Consider the following 12803-nt stretch of genomic DNA (forward strand, 5'->3'; position numbering starts at 1 on the left):
AGATCGCGACCCAACAGGAAGTTTAGTGAGCGTTCAGTCTTTTCTGATTGGTTGAAATGGCCTTCATGTCTGAACAACATCGCCGCCTACTGCTTTGGCATTGTATTACATTGTACTAAATGTATCGGTTGCTGGGTTCCAGCTCTGCCCGTGAGTACGCAGTTATACACGGTTGTCCACCTGTGTTCACCGTGTGGACGGAGTTTTATTTTTTCAAACTTCGGTCATATTAAATCCAAACTCTCGTGTGGACAGGGCCTAAGAATAGCAGGAATCCTACGATGGGTCTAAGTTGACACCACCTGTCGTATAATAGCAACTATATAAGGCAACGCTGGTACCGCCTGGAGACAATGGGTTCCCTCCGGGGTGTAAGGCCTGGAGGGTAGAGGAATGTTCGGATACTCAGTCTGATTCAATGAAGAATAAAGAGACTCCAGGTACAGGAGTCGGTCCTTGTAAATCCCTTGATCAGCAGCAAAGCAATAATTGTAATCCAAATGCTCGATAGCACTGATGACAGCTAGCCAGCCTCCGTCCACGAGGCCAGCCCGAGTTGTAATCCTCACGAGGTTGAATCCCAAACGATAGTGGAAATCAACGATGCTCTTCTCCGGGTAACACGTTCCAAATCAATATAATCCAACCAGTAATGGTTCTGCAATCGCCGACGCCGGTTCTCCTGTGCACATGTCCAACGGTTCTCCGACTAGGCCTCCTCGGGTGCTGGCGACGTATTTAGGCCACACACCCTGGCTAAGGTACACTAGCTAAAACACGACGAACCGCTGGGTAATGCTACACACGAACGAACTGTGGCCGCACGATATACAATAAATGAACGACTATTTACTTCACATTAGATTAGGTCGAACTTGACGTTACTACATTAAACTCTGACACTTTACTATTCTATTCGCACATGTTCTCAACGCACGAGTTGCTCACTTCACCACGATGAACTACGTTGGCTTGTTTAGATGGACAAGCAGGTGCTCGGGGTAAGGTGGGGTAAGGTACTGCCGCGCGCACCTTGCGCTGTATATATACTTAAGTGACTATCTAGTCCCAAACCGCAGTCTTTGTCTGGTATCAATACGCTGTCTCCGGGCATGTTCTGACATGCCTGGACTTGTCTTTGAACCTGGCATTGGGGGCCTGCGAGCTGGCGCCTAGGGGCGCTGTCCAATAAGGAGAGCGAATATTACTCTGGTTTGAACGCAGGTAAAGGGATATTCCGTGTATATATAAATAATATACAAAGTATATCAAACAATAAAGGTAGATTCTCAGTTTAATCTGGCCCTTCACAACAGCTTGCATTCATTTATTTACATTTATTTTAAATTTGTTGGACCTTATGGTGTTCTTGTTTTGTTCTTGACTTATTGTTATGTTTCTTCTTGACGTGTTTACACTTTAAGGACCGTCCACGTATATATACGTGTTTCGGTGCCATGCGTTGTGGACCAGAACCATGTATATAGCCGTGGCAAGTTGTTATTGTTTTATTCCATATTTATAACGCTATTAACGTCCGCGATCGAGATGCATGACCTACCCACATATTTGATTTTCGAAACATGCAATACCGGCCAGATCCGCTTAGGGGCGCCATCGCTCCACTGCAGTATTGTAACTGAGGGGTACAATTCCCTGACTGTATTACTAGATATGATACTTACTACCACTACCTTTGTACTTAATATTCGGCCACCCAGTACACGGCATAAATATATTATCATGAACACTCTCACGTAGATGAAACGGATCCAACACAAATGTACGAATTAGAAACAAGTCTTTATTGCCTACACAGCGATGGTGTGTAGACTAAACACTTAATCACTTAATTACATTTATGAATTGAAATAGTATGCACTTTTATGGCAAGGAGTATTCGTCGGTATATCAATAGATAATGTCCAATCTCTGAAGGCGCAGGTGGTAAATATACGACCTGGAATAGTTAAGGAATAACAGCAATGATACTTTAATGATTATAGGCTGGATACACTAGAGGGGGTTAATCCGGTCGATTGTAAGCCGACAGGAGTAGGAGGGGGGGGGGGGTAGAATCCAGCTGCCTCGTCCGGCCAAGGGTATCCCAGGAGAACCCACTGTAGTGCCGTTCAATGCGCCGGCGATCCTTGGACCACAGATGAAAGCAGGTGGACTCTTTGTGGGCCGGCTCTCTCCGGTCCACGGGGGAGAGATGTGGAGAGACCTCGTCTTGCAGAGCGTCTCCTCACCTTGTGTCCTCTCCAGGGGGGGGGGTTCCAACACACGGTAGTGTCGGGGGTCTTTATCCATAGAATAATCAAAGTATCCAAAGCATAATCCGTGCCTGGGAAGGCGGGCTGTCGTCGGTAGAATAATCCGGTATACAGGTCCACTCGCTCGTCGGCTCTGGGGCTCCTCGGGTGCAGCTTCACATAGGGTCAACCACCCTGGGTAAGCAGCCAGTTCTCTGCCCGAAACGATGGGGTACTGACTACGGTAGTATTCTCACCGCACGAAGCACTATATATTAACAGACTATTATTAGCTTAATAGACTACGTCCAACTCGACGATATAGTGCCAAATATGACTATTCAAATATTAATATACACGATGTCTCAATACCGATGGTAGGCGAACTTGGCCTTACTCCCACACGTGGCATCGCGGGGAGGCTTTACGTCTGTGACTCTATTGGAGGGTAAGAAACTGGACTGAAAAGAAAGTCCTACTTTAGTAGCGCAGTATATATACGCACTATGAACAAATAGTCCCATTAGTGGTGCGGTAGCCAAATTCCTACGCGGAACTAGGACTTGTTCGTACATGTCGAGCGGTACGTTTGAACTGGGTCTGAGGGGTATGGCAGCCTGGCACCAAGGTCTCGACCAATAGTAGAATGGAGACTATTATGGGATGTTCAGTAGGCTAGAATGGATATTCAATGCATATTGTACAAGGAATATACAAGGGATATCAGGGAATATTAGAGAATATACAAATACAATTAAATATATATATATAAATAAATATATATATTCGGTTTAATCTGGCCCTTCACAACAGCCACCCCCTGAATAGGTCCCGGACCTAATCAGTTAAACAGAGACAGATTAATCGCGTTGTCTATTTACACATAAGGGTTTGCTGTAGGGGTCAGTCAACTTCACAAAGTCATAGGGTTGTAGGGTCATGGTCATCATCGATTGTGTCTGGGAGTCGAGGCAGTTCTATGAGCCTTGCCACGGGACGGGTGTAAGTGCGACCCTGGACGAGCACTTCAGCTGCTCGGACCTTGCCGTCGGCACCGGTGATCACTTTGCTTACGCGGCCGGCCGGCCACATAGCTCTGGGCAGTGATTGATCAATAATCATGACGACTGTTCCTTCTGTCAAATTGTCTCTCTCCTTTACCCACTTCTGGCGGGTCTGTAGAGACGGTAGGTAGTGCAGTAGGAAACTGTTCCAAAACTTGTCGGCTAATACTTGGCTGTACCTCCACATTCGTCGGCCGTTCGCTTCTTCAGGCCGGTACATTGTCTGGGGTAATGTGGGATCTAGCCGCCCCATCAGGAGTGTGTTGGGGGTAACTGGGTCGATATCCGCCACATCACTGGAGACATATCCGAGGGGCTTCGAGTTAAGTACTCCCTCAATCTCCGTGAGGACTGTCATTAGGACTTCTTCCGCCACAGTCTGGGCCCCAAGTACTGCGTACAGGGCTGTCTTTATGGAGCGCACTTCTCGTTCCCAAGTGCCACCGAAGTGGGGTGCGTTTGGGGGGTTGAATTGGAAATCAACCTGTGCTGGAGCGAGGTGGGTCTTAAGTTCTGGGCCCATAGCTTGGAAGCTCTCTCTCAGCTCTCTTTCGCCGCCTTTAAAGTTTGTCCCATGATCGGACAATAGGGTAGACGGTCTTCCTTTCCGTGATATGAATCTACGGAAGGCCATAAGGAATGAGTCTGCGCTCATGGTCGGGAGAAGCTCGATGTGTATCGCTCTGGTGGTCATGCATTTGAATACAATACCCCACCGCTTCTCGGTTCCTCTTCCTTTCTTTATGTGCAGCGGGCCAAAGCAGTCCATACCCGTTGAGTGGAATGGCTTGTCACCGATTCGGAGGCGACATGGAGGAAGGTCAGCCATCCTTGGTATGCTGGGCTGCGCGCGCCACTTGCGGCAGTCTAGACATGTTCGTTGGAAGCGTCGTACCGCCTCTCTTCCTTGTAGGATCCAGTAACGACGTCTGATTTCCGCGAAGACTCTTTCTGCTCCTGCGTGATGTACATCCTCATCGTATTTCTTTATAATCAGCTCTGTGACCTTGTGTCGGCTGTTCAATACGATCGGGTATTTAATGTCATCCGGTAGATTGGGGGCTCTGCGTAGGCGACCACCCACTCTGATGAGGGTGTGAGCGTCGCTCTCGGGGGCCAGGTGAATTAATCTGCTGTCGGATGGGACGGGCTTTCCTCCCTGTAGACAGGCCAATTCATCGGGGAACGAGTCTCTCTGGGCTCGCTGCAGTAGAAGCAATTCTGCTTCCTCGTAGTTAGCCGCTGACATATCAGCGGGGGACTTGCACTCCGGGTGGTACCGCAGGAATGTTCTTTGTTGTGCACTCTCTATGGATGTGCAATCGTTTATGTTAGGGTCGGTGGAGGCTACGGTGCTCAATCCACAGAACACAGACTTCTTAATTTCCACCTCCTCTGGACTTGCTGCCCTCGGGATAGGCATGGGCCACTGTCCTTCCGGGAGTCTTAGGAATGCGGGGCCGTCACTGTAAGCATTGCGACGGGTGAGGTCATCCAGGGGCATCCCCCGGGTGATGACGTCAGCTGGGTTCTGTTTTGTATCAACGTAGCGCCACTCTGTTTCTCCGGTTAACTCTTCGGTTAAGTCTTGAATCTCGGTGACTCTGACTCCCACGAAGACTTTGTACTTGCATGAGTCCGATTTGATCCAGGCGAGTACCGTCGTGGAATCTGACCACAGGATTGTTCTAGACACCGGTATGGTGAGCTCACGTTGGATGAGCGTGGCTAGGTGCGCTCCGGCTAGGGCTGCGCAGAGCTCTAGACGTGGGATAGATTGTTGCTTGCGTGGGGCTATTCTCGAGCGGGCGAGGACAAATGCTGTGTAGATCTCTCCCCCTTGGTCTTGGGCCCGCAAGTAGGCTACTGATCCGTATGCGACCTCTGAGGCGTCACTGAAGACGTGTAATTCCATTTTACATGTCTCTGGCCTCACCGTGGGTGGGAAGTAGCTTCGGCGCATATTAACGCCTGGGAGTGAGTGGAGCTCCATCTCCCACTCTCTCCAGGTGGATGCAAGGTGTGCGGGAATGGGGTCGTCCCAGCCCTGGTCCTTGTCCCACAATGCTCGTACAATCATTTTTGCCCTGGTGGTGTACGGTAGAATACATCCTAGCGGGTCATATTGTCGGGCGAGTGTTGTGTACACACTCCGTCTGGTGGTCGGCGCCGCCGCCGGCCTTCCCTGCTCCGTAGTCAGGGGCTTGTGTCTGTAGTGAAGCGAATCTGTTTTGAATCGCCACACCAATCCCAGGGTCATCTCCTGGGCTTCTCCCGGGATTGTAGCCATCCAGGTCTCGCTGCTGGCTGCCTTGTCCTCGGAGGAGAGGCTGCACAGTACTTGCGGATCGCTGCTGGCCCACTGCCTGAGATCAAAGCCGCCTTTGATCAATGAGGCGCGGAGTTTAATCAGGAGAGCCTCGGCTTCTTCCTGGGTTGAAAGGCTTTGTAGACAGTTGTCTACGTAGAAGCTGTTCTTTACGCTGTGTCGGACCTCTTCGTCCGCTGCTGGGTCCTCTGCTACATGTTTCTGTAGTGCAAATGTCGCACAGCAGGGGCTGCACGTCGTTCCGAAGGGGAGGACTTCCCATTGGTAGATGGCTGGGTGCTCATCTCCTGGCTTCTCTCTCCATAGGAACCGTAACAGGGGCTTGTCCGCCTCTACTAATCTCACCTGCAGGAACATTCCTTTAATGTCCCCGCTGATGGCCACCTTTTCCTGGCGGAAGCGGAGTAGAACGCCGAGTAGGGAGGGGCCGAGTGTGGGACCGGGCAGTAACTCTTTATTCAGATTTTGGGATCCGATCTGGTAGCTGCAGTTAAATACTATGCGGTCTTTACCGTTGTGATGGACCTTGTGGTGGGGCACGTACCACGATTCAGTGGTCTGGTCAGCCTCTTTAATGTCCATCTTTGTGACGTGTCCCGCTGTGATGAGCTTCTCAATCTCAGCGCGGTATACACTCTCTTGGGCGGGGTTCTTGGCTAAGCGCCGCTCCGTGTTCAGCAGGTACCGTTCTATGGCGTCTGTCTTGGCGTGGAAAGTAGGCATTCCTTCTCGCCGCAGGAGTGGCGTGGCGTATCTCAACACGCCGTTGACCGGGACTCTCTTGGTCCCTGTCTCGAGGAGGTGAATGGCGTAAATGTCATCTTTAGAGCGAATGTCTTTCTTTCCATTCTTAAAGGGCATTTGTTCCAAGCTCCATAGCCGCTCTACGTGTTGCAGGAGTGCGGTTTCTCCCTCTGTGACTCGGGAGTGGAGACATCTAGTGGCTGTACTTCGGTTGAGAGATTTGGCGAGCGGGCCTTGGAGAGTCCATCCCAAACGGGTCTCGACTGCTGCAGGACAGCCTCGGGGTCCGGTATGAACCCGGTCTATCGGGACAATGAGGTCTGCATGGTCGGAGCCTATCAACAGGGTCGGCATAGCATTGTCTATGAGCGGGATCGGTAACTTGCGCAGATGTGCATATTTCTCCATCAGCTTGGCGACGGGGTATGTGTACCGCGACAGTCCTATTTCTTGGCTGGTGAAAGCGTCTGCAATCTGGTACCGTCGCTCAGGCTGGCCGCTTGCTGCGATAGAGAATGAGACATTCTCGCCCTTTATCGTCTTCAAATCTCGTCTTATTGTCCGAATTGTCATTTGGGTTTCGCTCCCCCGCAGCCCTAGCTGGGCCGCAGCGGAGGCGAGCAGCAGGGTCTTCTCTGACCCGTCATCGAGGACGGCGTAAGTGTCCAGGACTTTATTCTGGTAGCTTAGTGTCACACGCACTACTTTTAGGAGTACTCGGGCTCCACTGCTGCTGGCGGGATCGATGTACATGACGCTCGCTTTGCGGCTGGATGGTGCAGGTGAAGGGCGCCGTCTGTTACTGTCGTGAAGTATGTCCAGATGGGCTCCATCGCACTTGGTGCACCTTTTCTTTAAGCGGCATTCGGCTGCCATGTGTGAGCGCGCACAGCGAAAACAGCGCTTGTTGGACTTTATCCATTGACCTGCTTCCTCCGCGCTCAGCTTGGGGAAGGAGTCACATTGCGCTAGCCAGTGTTCTTTCTCACAGTAGGGGCACACTATCTTCCACTTCTCCGTTCTGGAGGGGGTACTGTGGCTCCTGCTGCTCGGTACTGACTCCGATTGGTGCATCACAGTCACCGATCTTCCATCATTTAGTCGTCTGGTTCCTTCTCTGGAGCCAGGGGTGCTCCGTCCGAATGTATCTAGCCGTAGGCTGCTGACTTCTCTCGCCAGGAAGTCTGCTAGATCGAGGAGGTTCGGTTCGGGGCCATTCGGGTCTCTGTGGTCCCTCTGCCGCCTAAAGCGCTCCTGACGAGCGGGCGGCAGCTTCTCCAGGATCCTTTCCACATTTGAGTTGGCGTAAAGTTCATACTTCCCCTTCTCTCTTTGCGCTCCCAACATCCCTACCAGGGACTGCACTCTGATGGACAGGTCGTCCAGTGCTCGATTGTCTATTGCTGGGGGTAAGCGGTCGATGTGTCGGATCTCCTGGATCACGTAATCCCATATGCGCCCATACCTCTGGTCCAATGCTACCAGCGCTGCTGTGTATGGGGTGGTGGAAGTCGCGTAGGCGAGCGCTATATTATGTGCGCGGGGCACCTTTAAGTGCTGCAGTAGGATGGCGTATTTGTGGCGTTCATCCAATACATCCACCAACATGGTCTCCAGACACATGCGGAGTTCTGTATACTGGGCCCGGTTCTCTTGGGTGAAGTCGGGTACCATAGGCGTGCCAATGTATGACGCTGACTGTGGATACATCGGCGAGCGTTGGGGGAGAGGCCTCCTAGGCGAGTCTCCTCCCGCTCCTTGGTATGGGCTGGTACCGGCAGTGTACCATGGCCCGCTTGTCCAGGTGCTGTTCCTCGGTGCGGGTCGTGCGTCGTGCTCACCCGTGTATAGAGTCGGGGGTCTGTAGCGCAGCTCCGCGGGAGTATAGCCTGGGCTGTACCGGACCTCCTGGTCCGGTAGAGTACTGTGCTGTCTTCGGGCGCGGTTCTCCTCCTCTTCCTCTTCGTCTTCAGTTAGGTCATCCAGTGCTTGTAGTCTCTGGTTTAGCCTCTCCACAGGATATGCTGCTCCTTCCCGGTTGCTAGGTCTCGCTTGGACCGGTGGGGGGAGGTGGTCTGTGGGGGGTATAGACCTCGTCTGTTGGTCAAGTTCAGGGTTGTTTACTCGGCTAGGGGATGCCGCCCTGGAGGTGTGTCTAGACGAGTTCCTGGAGCCTCTGGCGGAGGGAGAGGGTGTTGTCCGTCTGATCAGCTGTTCTATTAGTTGCGACTGCTGTCTGTCGCGCGCTGCGTCCCGTTGAGCACCGGCTCGTTCTCGGGCCACATTCTCTTCCATCTGAATGCGTCTTATTTCTAGACGTATCTGCTCGTGTTCGCTTCGCTGCTGGATCTGCAGTCGATCGCGTTCACCCTGGAGTCTAACGCGTTCAGTAGAGGCTTTCAGGCTGACGAGGAATGCCTGCTGTAGGGTCCTCTCTGCCTCGCTGGGAGAAGGCGGTTGTATAGGGGAGCCTTCCCTCGGGGTACTCCTTGCGGAGCCTTGGAGCTCTATCTCCACGGTGCTCTCCCCGTCTTCTTCCGTGCCGAGTTCTCTCTCGGTAGCGTTGTATTCCTCCCGGGACTCATCGGGGACTACTTCTTCAGTACTGGCGGGGTGTGAAGTCATGTCTGGTTCCCACTGGTCCCCACCGTGAACTTGGTCAGTTACATTAGAGCCCGTAGGGGCCTCTATGGTCGGGGTAGTCTGGGCGTTGGGGTTAGACATACTTTTACTTTCTAGTTTTACCGCGTTTACTGTTAGTAGAAGACTAGGTTGTTGACTGACAGCGTAAGCCTCTAAGTACTGAGGGAGCCGTCGTTCGCGCTGCGGGCGTTGGTTAGGAGGATCGTTTCGTGGAGTGTTCATAATAGGCCATTTCAATATTAACTCTTTCAGTGCCACTCACGAGATTTCTCGTGTTTTTTTATAGGTGGTTGCTAGCCACTCACGAGATTTCTCGGATTTTTTTTTTTTTTTGTGATCTGAAAAATTATTGCATCACCCGAGCCTACCCGAGTATAGCCGAGGGGCGCCGACGATCACTGTGGAAAAAAGCGCCCCCTGTCGTCTCCCAGATGACATAAGTGATTTTGGAATGGACTCAATGAAAATGAATGGGGAAAAAAATCCGGTACTCCACATTTTCCAGTTCACTGATCCAGCCGGGGTTACCACAGTTCATTCTGGAGCCTCAGATCCACGCGGATCATAGAGATCTACTGTGTCGCATTGGATCCATACACTTATCGATTTTTTCGAATGGTGATCAGGAATTGGAATATACCAGTTGGATACCATCTGATGTCAGGTAAGGACTCTCTGTTATCAGTGGTAGGATAATCGGAGTAAGTTTGATGAAGTTATAAGCTGTTTTGTGAAATGTCTTCTTTCGGTTTCATTGTAAAAGTCCGAGAGGAAATCAACAGGGCGATTATCAGTGCGCGGCCGTAATGTGCGTGCGTGCACGTATAATATTGATCATCTAGCGTTTATTTGAAAACGATTCATAAAAAGGCCGACGAATATCAACGTTGTGGAATATTCCACTAAAAGACGATTTTCATAGAATGCTCCAGAATGAGCTGTTTTTTATATCAAAACGGGGGCTTTTCTAACTGCTCTGAAACGGAAACGACGCGATAAAAAAAGAATCTGCCTTCACAGCACTGACTGGAAAATAGTATTTGATAATGCGATGGGCAGATTAGACACATAGCCATAATTTAAAACATAGATTAGGCGATATTAACGTTAACATTGGCGCGGATGGTGGCATTCAAGCGGTAAAACGGAAAACCAGGCATGGCATTGAAAGAGTTAATAACACTATATTAATATTACACTGATTACCCTCCGGCTCGAAGGACCAATTGTAACTGAGGGGTACAATTCCCTGACTGTATTACTAGATATGATACTTACTACCACTACCTTTGTACTTAATATTCGGCCACCCAGTACACGGCATAAATATATTATCATGAACACTCTCACGTAGATGAAACGGATCCAACACAAATGTACGAATTAGAAACAAGTCTTTATTGCCTACACAGCGATGGTGTGTAGACTAAACACTTAATCACTTAATTACATTTATGAATTGAAATAGTATGCACTTTTATGGCAAGGAGTATTCGTCGGTATATCAATAGATAATGTCCAATCTCTGAAGGCGCAGGTGGTAAATATACGACCTGGAATAGTTAAGGAATAACAGCAATGATACTTTAATGATTATATACTAGATACACTAGAGGGGGTTAATCCGGTCGATTGTAAGCCGACAGGAGTAGGAGGGGGGGGGGGGTAGAATCCAGCTGCCTCGTCCGGCCAAGGGTATCCCAGGAGAACCCACTGTAGTGCCGTTCAATGCGCCGGCGATCCTTGGACCACAGATGAAAGCAGGTGGACTCTTTGTGGGCCGGCTCTCTCCGGTCCACGGGGGAGAGATGTGGAGAGACCTCGTCTTGCAGAGCGTCTCCTCACCTTGTGTCCTCTCCAGGGGGGGGGGTTCCAACACACGGTAGTGTCGGGGGTCTTTATCCATAGAATAATCAAAGTATCCAAAGCATAATCCGTGCCTGGGAAGGCGGGCTGTCGTCGGTAGAATAATCCGGTATACAGGTCCACTCGCTCGTCGGCTCTGGGGCTCCTCGGGTGCAGCTTCACATAGGGTCAACCACCCTGGGTAAGCAGCCAGTTCTCTGCCCGAAACGATGGGGTACTGACTACGGTAGTATTCTCACCGCACGAAGCACTATATATTAACAGACTATTATTAGCTTAATAGACTACGTCCAACTCGACGATATAGTGCCAAATATGACTATTCAAATATTAATATACACGATGTCTCAATACCGATGGTAGGCGAACTTGGCCTTACTCCCACACGTGGCATCGCGGGGAGGCTTTACGTCTGTGACTCTATTGGAGGGTAAGAAACTGGACTGAAAAGAAAGTCCTACTTTAGTAGCGCAGTATATATACGCACTATGAACAAATAGTCCCATTAGTGGTGCGGTAGCCAAATTCCTACGCGGAACTAGGACTTTTTCGTACATGTCGAGCGGTACGTTTGAACTGGGTCTGAGGGGTATGGCAGCCTGGCACCAAGGTCTCGACCAATAGTAGAATGGAGACTATTATGGGATGTTCAGTAGGCTAGAATGGATATTCAATGCATATTGTACAAGGAATATACAAGGGATATCAGGGAATATTAGAGAATATACAAATACAATTAAATATATATATATAAATAAATATATATATTCGGTTTAATCTGGCCCTTCACAACAAGTATCGTTGAGGGCGATTGTAAAAAACAAATCTTTTACAGTCTGTGGGCGGATCATAATGAGCCTCGATTCCAAACAAAGACCCTCCATCTTTGATCCCGTTACCGAACGCATATTTCAGCCTGGAATAATGGGATTTATGATTAGCCAATGGACATATCGATCTACCAGAATCCGATGACTAATGAAGAAATGCTGCCGGCGATCACATGGCCTGACGGTAGGATACTATTCCCCCAAATTACAGCTGGATTGGACAACCTAACGTGATCGATCACCGACATTGGCTACCTGAACGCACACTTTATTGCTAATCAATAATACTAATCGGCGTTCCCCGCCGCCCCCATTTCATCCATAGATGCTCTGTAATAGTCCGGATGCTACGCAGTTTGTTTTATTTCATTCGTATATATACAGCAGAAATGGCGTTTGATATAACGGCGCCAACGTTTAGCCTATTATCTAGCTTCCTGGAAAAAAGACAAGACGAAAAGCGCGATAAACCTTATATTCACGACGCTATAAAATGACAACCAACCGATGGATTTTTATTTTCTTTAAGCCATTATGAAGGCACGGTTTATGCACTCAAGTGACAATGAGAATGGACAGATAGCAATACTATAAATTATATATATAGCTCTTAGAAAGTACATCGGTTTGTAAACAAACCTCTGTCCTCTGAGGCATAAATCGCCGCAAGACTGTGGTCGCCAAAGTGTTAAAGAAGACGTGTCCGGCCCATGGGGACATTAACGTGTGTTGTCGGGCCTTACAAATAAATTTGATTTGATTTGATTTGATTTGAAAACATATGTAAAGCTCATGTCCAGCCGTTACAATACAATGTTAGTCTTGTATTTAAGCATTACATCACGCGCAGGAGTGGTTTGTGAAAATTAAACCATGCCTAGGGGTGGTCGTTAGACCCCCCTAGGCATGGTTTAATTTTCACAAACCACGACTACAAGTGGTGTAATGCTTTTATACAACTGGCACGTTCATCCAACCTTATTGCTATACAATAAACACACATTAATCGAAGATTTATTGAAAAAACCATCCGCCAGAAAAAGTAGTTCCTACAACAACAAAAAAGAGAAGT

The sequence above is a fragment of the Notolepis coatsorum genome (assembly GCF_963971535.1).
Source record: "Notolepis coatsorum genome assembly, chromosome: 6".
NCBI lineage: Eukaryota > Metazoa > Chordata > Actinopteri > Aulopiformes > Paralepididae > Notolepis > Notolepis coatsorum.